Here is a 10,467-nt window from a genome sequence, read left to right as displayed (position 1 = left end):
TTGATTTTTATAGAGAGAATGAAGGAAGGAAAAGAGAAAAGCACTGATTGGTGCCTCCTGCATGGCCCCCACCCACTAGGCTTACACCCAGAAAACTTGGCTTGTGCCTCACAAGGAATCTAACTGGTAACCTTTCTGTGCATGGGACTACACTCAACCAACAGACCCACTCCAGCCATCAGATACTTTATTTTTTATCAAAACATCTTATTATTAATAGAAAAATCAAGATAGGAGAAAATGTACATAATCCTCTCCGAGTTGTTTAAAAACAAAATTTTAAAGGGTTCATGGCCAACAAGTTGACATTTCCTACATTGTCTGCATGTTTGCAGTCATTACACATTGTGAAACTATGGAGCTAAGAGTTACTGAATGTTCACTACATGTGCCAAGCCCTGGATTCAATGCTTTACATGAACTATTTCAACATAAATTGCATGATTATAGAGTTAATAAAAGGCAGGGCTGGAAGACAAACCCATGTGTCTCTAACAACAGAGTTCTGGCTTCTACTGTTAGGCTCTGTAACTATTAGGATTGGCTAGATGTTATTATAAATTACAAACAGACCCAAAGATTTATTGGTTTTTATATTAAAGAAGGTATCTTTCTTGTTCATGCCACATGATCTCCCTAATTCTCCTGAGACTTGTATAAAGAGAAGCCACCATATACATACCTCCTGGATATATCAGAGATGTACAGAGATGGTGGCAAGCCTCAGTGCTTCCAGACTTTTCTCTTAGTAGTGACAGGTTTCACGCTCAGCACATTTCATTGGTCAAAGCACTTCACAGGGCTGCAGCAAATTCAGGTGGTCAGGAGGGAAGTCTGACATACTTGTTGGCCACATTCATGTGACTACATGGGGCCAGCCTCTTTTGGGGCTGTGTATGGGCGAAGAAGAGCAGTGAAGATTGGTAGGAAGTGACAGTGGAAATTAGTTCAGATGGTTCCCTTCCCCCTCATCCAGGTGCATTTTGCCCCAGAGCTGCCCACAACCACTACTGCCTAGATTCAAAGGAGTGAACTTCAATAAGAGGAATTTGGTCAGAAGTCATTGGCCATGAACTCAGAGCCCACTTTTGAGTGTGATCTTTAATAAATCCCTGGCTGCCTCGGTTCCCCCACTATGTTCCTGGTGAAGATCCACATGTTTAGAATGTTTATTGGAAGGTACAGGACTGCAAGCATTCCAGCATCCATGTTCTTTGAAATTAATATCAGTCACTACTCTGTCTCCGAGTCTCTATCATTTGCATAGTTCAGGTGAGGGCTCCATCAGGTGGGGCTGAATGTAAAAATGCTGACATTAACATCAATGTTGGTCCTAGGTTCCCATTCATTTGTGCCTGAACCTGTGCTAAATGTGGTCCCTGCATTGTTCTCTTCATCTCCATTGGAGGGAGCACTGGGCCTAATTTTCCCTCCTTGTCTCAACGTTCCTGAGTGTCCAAGCTCACCCAGTAAATGATGAGAGTCCAGGGGTCATAAAGTGATGCTCCAAGCAACCCCAGGCACATTCCTTATTAGGTGTCAGCATAGCTTACAAATGGCAAGGGATTGACCTTCTCTTCAGGGACCAGGAGGACCACCCGGGTATGCCAGCCTTCTCCAGGGGTATCCAGTTCCTCATTCCTAAGGGGGAATTAGGGTCCTAGGATTCTTCACCCTCAGCTTTCCCCCATATGCACCCATCCAGTGGTTCCTTTTCAGGGATTCAGGATCTTCCAGATCCTCCTCAAAGGCTTATAGTCCGCCAAAAACAGTGCCTCCACACTCTATTCTTCAATTCTGCCACCAGTCTTTCCCAATTCTCCAACTTCTCTCAGCCTGCAGTCCTGCAGTTCTATGACCCTTCACTTCATCCATCCATGAACCTGAGATGGGACCCAAAGGGGTATAACAGTGGCTTGGAAGAGAAGGGTCTCAGCCTGGGGAGCAGAGAAGAACATAATGTCTTCTAAATCACCCCTGTGGAGATTGCCTATGCATTTGTCTGTTGCTGGTGTGCACACATACAATCTCACAGGGAACAATCAGACATCATAAGCACACAAATGCACGGGTAAAGAACACCCCCAGGCAAAGATGGACTCTCAGGTGCAGGGCTTGTGGCCAGGCTCACACAGACCCAGACTTAGACTCGGACATCACTTTGAGGGGAATACACAAATACACACAGATAAGAACACATGGGAACAAGACAGCGTCATGATGCACACCCACACACACGATGGACACACACAGGCACACACCAGAAGGGACATACGTGGACACAGTAGACAGACACAAAGAAAATAAAAAACAGATACAATCAGGAACACTCAAAGGGGCAGCAAGTCACACATACAACCAACACTGACAAGCAAAGCAACACTCCCCTTAATGCTCAGACATAGTAATACACTGTTTTGAAGGAAACATTAAGAACTGAGGTGCTGTCTTGACGAGGTAGTACAGTGGGTTGGAGAATCATCTCATAATGTACTCCCCCCCACACACAATAGATTGTGGATTTGATCCCTGGTTGGGGCATGTATGAAAGGCAACTGATCCATGTTCCTCTCCCATTAATGTTTACTTATTTATCTCCCTGTTTCCCTTTATTCTTTATCTAAAATCAATAAACATATCCTCAGCTGAGGATTAAAAAAAAGAGAAAAATTTAATAATTAAGGTATTGAATTTACAAGAACATAGCATTAAATCCAGAGCAATCTCTCTAGAACAGTTATCAGAGATTCATTTGAATGCAGTCAATGTGTCTTCTTTTACCTGGGAGGCTAATAGTATCATTATCGCTGATCTCAGAAAAACCCCACGTAATTAGTGTCATAGTCATGATCCCCTCCTGGCTTTCTTTTTTTAAAAAAAATATATTTTATTGATTTTTTACAGAGAGGAAGGGAGAGAGATAGAGAGCTAGAAACATCGATGAGAGAGAAACATCGATCAGCTGCCTCCTGCACATCTCCTAGTGGGGATGTGCCCGCAACTCAGGTACATGCCCTTGACCGGAATCGAACCTGGGACCTTTCAGTCTGCAGGCCGATGCTCTGTCCACTGAGCCAAACCGGTTTCAGCCCCCTCGTGGCTTTCATTTAACCACTAAAATATGATGGTTTCTGAATAAAGTCATCCCTTCATTTCCATAACTTAGGTTAGACTTTGAGTGATAAAAATTAACTTATCTTAGTAGAAGCTGTTTCTGAGGGATTACAACGTAACTTTAGGCACTGGAATGAGTAGAGCCTAATTCTCCCTCCAGGTCCCATGTGGCCATGCACCCCCTGTAGATAACTAGAACCTAGAGGTCCAGGAGTGATGCTATGAGTAGACCCAGACAGCTTCCTCTATTAGTTTTCAGCTTAGCTTTCACATGGGCAAGGGAAACCCTCTCCAGGGATGTCCAGTTCCTCATTATTAGTGGGGACTTAGGAGCCTAGAAGTCTTCCCCTCAGCTTTCCCCCACATGCACCCATCTTCATATTCCTTTCCAAGGATTCTGGATCACCCAGCTACTCCAAGAAGGCACAGTCTTCCACAAACATTTCCAATCCACGCTCTATACCTCCTGTCTGTCATCACAGTCTGCCCCAATTCCCCACTTTGCTACAGCATGAGGTTCTTGGCCCTGTGCTTAATTCATACCTGAGATGGGACCTCCAGAGGGACACCAGATGCCTGGACGAGCAGGAGAATAAGGGGCTCAACTGGTGGTGGGGAAGAAAAACAGGTAGTCCTCTACATCACCTCTCCGGAGATTCACTATGACTTGTCAGTGGTTGGGGTGCACAGACTCAGAGTGAAATATACAGATAACACGAGCACAGAAACATGCAGGTAGAGAACACCCCCAGCCTCTTCTGGGCACTCAGGTGCCGGACTTAGGTCCAGGCTCACATAGACCCACACTGTAGACATAGGCAATACCTTGAGGGGAACACACACAAACACACACACACACAGAAACAAACAATTGGGGCCACCCAGACAGTGCCACAGGACACACACACAATGGACACACACGCAATAGACACACCCCCATATGCTGGCAGGAACCCCTAAAACCAAATCTGTCCAGGGCCCAACCTCTCTGCCCCCTCAACCTCACATCCCACGGTATGTTGTCCCTCAGAGTCCAGGCTCCATCACCTCACTCCGGTGCAAGGGTCTGCTCGGCACAGGCCAAACTTATGGAGCAGGGAGACCACCTGGAATGCATCCCCCCAATGTGGTATCATGTTGAGACCAAGCCTCTCCTTCAGGAAATGCTTGTATGGTAGAATGATCTCACCATTAAAAACACACAGCACCATTTTCTGGAGCATCCATGCTACCTCCAGGACTGGTTGGGCAGTGGTATTTTTAATGAAATGAAAATGGAAAATTACCCAGAAATGCAAAAATAGAGAGATTCAAACAATGCCCGTGGAGCTTAGGAGAGTGTATGGGCTGCTCAGAGGTACGTGAACTTATTTGAGGTCCTCAAGTATCAGGAGCTCCTCCAGAATGCCTGGGAGGGATCTGGGCTCCTCAACCACCTGAATCCAGAATAGCTCAGTCTCAACCCCTGGCTGGAAGGTGCTGAGACCACAAAGCCCATGTCCAGGCCCAGAGCTTTTCCCAGCCCCTTAGGGTTTAGTCTCAGGGAGCTCAGATGTCATAATTACTTGTGGGTGACTCTTCAGCTTAGCCCCAGTTCCCCACCCTCCACACTGACAGCAGGGCCCCTCCCCTCCTGTCCTCTCCCTCACTGTGTGCTCTGCCCTCATGAGAACCCTTATGGCTGGTTCACCACAGGGTCCCTGCCTGGTTTGTGATGGTGTTCGCATGTGTTGACTTGTTTGGTGAAAAAACACACAAATATATTGCTCAGAGAGAAAGAGAGAGAATAGGGAGAGGGAAACACCCATTTTGTGTTCCACTAATTTTATACATTGTTTGATTCTGTTTTTTTTAAATATATTTTATTGATTTTTTACAGAGAGAAAGGGAGAACGATAGAGAGTTAGAAACATCGATCAGCTGCCTCCTGCACACCTCCTACTGGGGATGTGCCCGCAACCAAGGTACATGCCCTTGACCAGAATCGAACCTGGACCTTTCAGTCCACAGGCTGACGCTCTATCCACTGAGCCAAACCAGTTAGGGCATGATTCTTTTTTAATATAAGCTTTATTTTAAATTTAAAGAAAAACTGAAAACGAGTATTTTTTACAAATTATACCAACACTGAAAACGTAATTTGGGAATGTTGAACATTAGTTCTCAATTCAAAATAATGACATGTCTTGGTGTTGGCTAATATAAAGTTTATTTAAACCTAGTACTTTTATATAAGCTTAACCATTTCATCCTTCCTAAAATTCAGTGATTATGATTCAACTTTAGAAGGTTAAAGCAGTCTTCTATGTAAAACCCAATATACCTTTTTGAAATACAATATATTTACACCAGCGAGGAAATGATAAAAACCTGTAAAAACCACATGGGACTTGCCAAAAAGGCTGCCTACATACAGAGGGAGCATTTCGCCTCAGCACACACACACACGTGATCAAACAGACTCCCTCACGTTGTCTTACACAGCAACCTGCGTGGTTATAAATGCCGCTCTAGCATGTATGAACTGAAAATAACATGTTTTAAAAGGTCCTTGAAGACACAGGGGAGTGGAATGAGCCCGCGCTGAGAGCAGCACCACACAGGCTGTTATGAGGATGTGGCCGAGCTGCCAGCCCAGGTGGCTCCGCCCCTGGGGAAGCAGGCCCCGCCCCGTGGGAACAGGGCCCACCCCAGGGAAGCAGGCCCCACACCAGGGAAGCAGGCCCTGCCCTCAGAAAGCTGGTGGAGGACCCAGAAAGACTGATGGTCTTGCCAAAACCGGTTTGGCTCAGTGGATAGAGCATCGGGCTGCGGACTGAAGGGTCCCAGGTTCGATTCCGGTCAAGGGCATGTACTTGGGTTGCGGGCACATCCCCAGTGGGAGATGTGCAGGAGGCAGCTGATCCATGTTTCTCTCTCATCGATGTTTCTAACTCTCTATCTCTCTCCCTTCCTCTCTGTAAAAAATCAATAAAATATATTTAAAAAAAAAAAGACTGATGGTCTTTTTGATGATCTCCAAGGCCTCCTGGACCTCGTCCTCCTTGATGACCAGAGGAGGTGGAATCTGATGATGTCGCCATGGGTAGGCTTGGCCAGAAGTCCATTATCTCGAAGGCGCAGGCGCACCTTCCAAGCATCGGAATCTTTGGTTTCCCCGGTGACGGTGGCATCCAGCAGCCCCTTCCCACGCACTGCGGTCACGATGTCCCAGGGCAGCTTCCTGAGCTCATTCTCTTCTTCCAAAACTTCGCAGGCGGCGTTGGCCCCGCGGCTGCCCAGGGGGTTGCCCCTGTACGTGGAGCCGCGCTCCCCAGGCTGGATGGTCAGCATGATCTCGTGGTCACACAGCACCGTCCACAAGGGGTACAGGCCACCGGAAAGGGCCTTGCCCAGGAGGACGAGGTCAGGCCTGACGTTTGCATGGCCGACTGCCAGCCATCGCCCAGTCCTGGCCAGTCCTGTCTGGGTCTCATCCAATAAACAGGACTGGGTGCCTGGCGCAGAGCTCGCGCACACCCCTCAGGCAGCCTGGGTCGGGACAATGACGCCCGCCTCGCCCTGAATGGGTTCGACCATGAACGCAGCAACGTTTGGATCCTGAAGAGCACGCTCAAGAGCAGGCAGGTCGTTGTAGGGAATGATCTCGAACCCCGGCATGAAGGGGCCAAAGCCGTCGTCGCTGCTGGGGTCCGTGGAGCTGGAGATGGCACACAGAGTCCTGCCCCAAAAGTTTCCAACTGCGAACACATCTTGGCTTTGTCCTTGGGGATGCCCTTCACGGTGCAGCCCCACCGCCGCGCCAGCTTGCAAGCGGTCTCCCCGGCCTCCACCCTGTCTGTGCTCATGGGGAGAATCAGGTGGTAGTTGAAGAGTTTCGTGACGTTCTCCTCGTCTTCGCCCGGCACGTTGTTGTAGGAGGCCCGCGAGATCGGCGTCAGCTTCCCCGCCTGGCTCTTCAGGGCATCCACAATCTTGGGGTGGCAATGCCCTTGGTTGACGGCGCTGTGCGCACTCAGAAAATCAAAGCGTTTCCTGCCTTCCGCATCCCACAGGGAAATACCTGTCCCTCTCTCCAGGGTAACCAGTAAGAGGTGGTAAAGAGCGTCCCAAAATTCACGCAAGATTTGAATTTTGCGTGAGCATTAACAACGACAAAAAATAAAAGCCCAATTTTACTTGGTTTATTGAATCAGATTTTAATATTTGTTACCCTGTGATTTCAATCCCTTCAATTTGATAAGCATTACCAAGTACCAATTATGGCCCAGGAGCAGAGACAATGAAGACCAAGGCTTTGCGTGTGTTCCAGCAAAGCTGTGGAGGCCATTTACCCGTTGTCCTATTCCATACAAAACCCTATACTGTATACATTTTGAATCAATAAAAAATTTACAATTTTTAATTATAAACCTGTGTTTTCTATCAAAATTACTTCTTGCGTGAATTTTGGGACACCCTTTAGTTGTGAGCCCCATACTTGGCTTCCCCCTTCAAAAACGTCATCCGACCATAGAGGGCCTTGGACCATCTTCTTAGTCGCCACGGATGTAGTAGAAGTCACTGGGGTGTGGGCGCCCCGCCACAGTCTGCAGACGAGCTAGCTTGGAAAGCATCGTGTCCGTGGAGCAAGAATTCCACTGACCAGCCACCCTTTCTCCTGCGGTTAAGATGGAAATGCAGATTGCTCAGCCTGGATCCAGGGACGACCTGCTGGGTCCAATAATCCCTGGTGGCGCCTCTGGCTCCAGAACCAGCGGCTATGTCGTGGTGGCAGCACATTGTTTGATTCTTGCATGGAGCCTGACTGAGGATGGAACCCACAACCTTGGCACTACTGAGATGATGCTTTAATCAACTGAGCTCTCTGGCCAGGGAGAAACTTATCAGGTGTTTTTAGTAAAATAAGTCACTAATGTATCTGAGAATAGATAGATACCAGAACCACTGGGATGAGAGATAGTGATGGAAGACAACAACAATTCTCAGGTCACGCATCCCGGAATCAGAGAGGAGGGAGCCCGATTCTGGGTTGTGTCACCTGACAACTGCCCTCTCATAATCCAGGACCCCTCAGCAGGTATCGGAGAGCTGGTTTCGGCCCGATTCCCTGCAGGCCAGGCCACAGGACCTCACCTGCCAGAGGGATCCCACCCATTCCACAGACACCCTTGAAGCCAAGGCGCTGCCCCAGGTGGAGCCTAATGGGGAGGGACTGGGGGAGGTTGGCATTAGGCTGTGTCAGACCCTCTCAGCCAGTCCCACCCCACTTGTCACTTTCTAATTAATTTCCTTTCAATGTGCACAAGTCCATACACCCAGTCACTAGTAAAAGAAAATGATGTACTACTGAAATATCTTATGTCCATGTTCAATGCCATCATTTTCGCAGTTTGAATGTAGTTATGACATTTACACCAGGGAAATTTTCAACTACCACAAACCTAGACTTCAATGTATCATTAAATGCTTAAACTTAAAGAACACTGGTGGAGAATTAACAATGCAGATTAAATGTATAAGTGTATGGTACAAGTGGGCTATAAATCATACATAGGGTAAAAATTAAGAAAAACCATTTTGTTTATAGAATTCAAAAACCAAGAATGCCATATGGCCAAAAAATCAGTCGAGTCACTGAGGACTAAGTGAAATTCAAACATATGTCTTAGAGGCTGCACCGCCCTCCTATTGGTTAGAATAGAATAATAAATTAAGTTTAAAAGTAAACAAAAAATCCTGAGCATTTTAACAAAGAAGATAAAGACAGTGAAAGAAATATATGAAGAAATCATCACCATCAAATATCTTTATGGAAATGAAGTTAAAACAAAAGCGAGTTAACAGTACACTCATTGATGGGGCTAGTACTTAAAGAGATTAACCTTTGCATGTGCTGGCAGAGTTGCATAGAATTTCTAGGTGGGTGGGAAGGCAAACTGATTGACCATTTGAGGTCACAGTTCCATATATGTTGAAATGTACCACATTCACTGACAGTGGAACAGTTTAATAAGACATACATCTGTAGAAAGAATGGAATAAAATATTCTGAGCTGTTTTATTTTTAAAACCCCAAACGTAGAAATAACTGAAATTATAGGCAGCTCAACAGTAAAAGTGGTTATCCATAGAATACAATATTTTCTAGAAATAAAAAATTATTTATATAAACGTTAGTGTTAAATCTCAAACATCTGTATAGCATGAAGGAAGCCAGTGTTTGTTAAAGAGAATTCACCTTATAGTGCCAATAAATTTATGAAAAATATGAACTACTCTATTGTAAAGGAAGGTAAATCAATGTCTGCATGGAGGGTTGGGGAAGCAGAAATATTACAAAATGACTGGGGGTAAATACAGAGTGTGGCAAATTCAGGTTTAGAGTAGTTGGTGTTGAAAATAATGCACTAATAAATAACAACACAAATATAAAAACACCTTTAAAAAATATCATAAACCAGAGCAGAGGAGAGCACAGTTTGCAGGTTGGTGAATAAAAAACCCCCAAAATTTATCAAAGCATAATGTGAGTACCACTATGTCCCTGAAAGAGGTAGCACTGCTTAGCTGAGAACAGCTGCTCTGGATGAATCCTGGGTCAGGTCCATTCTCTAGTCATAGAGAAATGAATGAAGATACTGCCAAGAGCTTGGAGGAATCATAATTACCTCAAACAGAAGCGAGAACACAGAATACATTCCCCGGAGCACCCAGGGAATGTGATCGATGCAAACTCCTCAGGTGAGGCAGGTGTTAGCTGTGAAATCTCTTTAGTGATAAACACTCACAGTGACATCATTTGGGTTGTAGGTCTGGACATGTTAGCAAGTACAACACAGATCCTTCAAGTCCCACTTGTACCTAAATTTTATGACAAATCTAGCAGAGTGTATGTTCTCATTAAAGGGGTTTACATTCATGTAAATGGGTCCCATGGAGCCCCTTAAGTGTTCTTATTCTTAGTGAGAAAAATAAAACATTCCCTGCACATTTACTTCTTTTCTCCAGTGTGAAATTACAGGTGTCTAACCAGGTTATAGTTGTAGCTAAAAGGAATCCCACACTCACTACACTCACCAGTGTGAACTCTTGTCTTCACTGGGGATAGAGCTTTCACTAAGGGATTTCCCACATTCACTACACTCATGTGGCTTTTATCGAGTGTGAACTCTGTGGTGCTTCCTGAGGGCAGACCTTTCACTGAAATGCTTCCCACATTCACTACACTCATATGGCTTTTCTCCAGTGTGAACTCTGCGGTGGTTAGTGAGGGTAGCCTTTTCTCTGAAATGTTTCCCACAATCAGCGTACACTCATATGGCTTTTCTCCAGTGTGAACTCTTTGGTGTA

At 45.8% G+C, this 10,467-nt stretch overlaps 1 pseudogene; it reads right to left on the bottom strand.

The window, feature by feature from the left end:
* Positions 1–6,109: 6,109 nt before the first annotated feature.
* On the bottom strand, positions 6,110–7,744 carry LOC102422081 (annotated as a pseudogene).
* Positions 7,745–10,467: the final 2,723 nt, after the last annotated feature.

The sequence above is a fragment of the Myotis lucifugus genome, unplaced genomic scaffold, assembly GCF_000147115.1.
Source record: "Myotis lucifugus unplaced genomic scaffold, Myoluc2.0 scaffold_3695, whole genome shotgun sequence".
Lineage (NCBI taxonomy): Eukaryota > Metazoa > Chordata > Mammalia > Chiroptera > Vespertilionidae > Myotis > Myotis lucifugus.
This window is presented reverse-complemented; position numbering and strand designations above follow the sequence as displayed.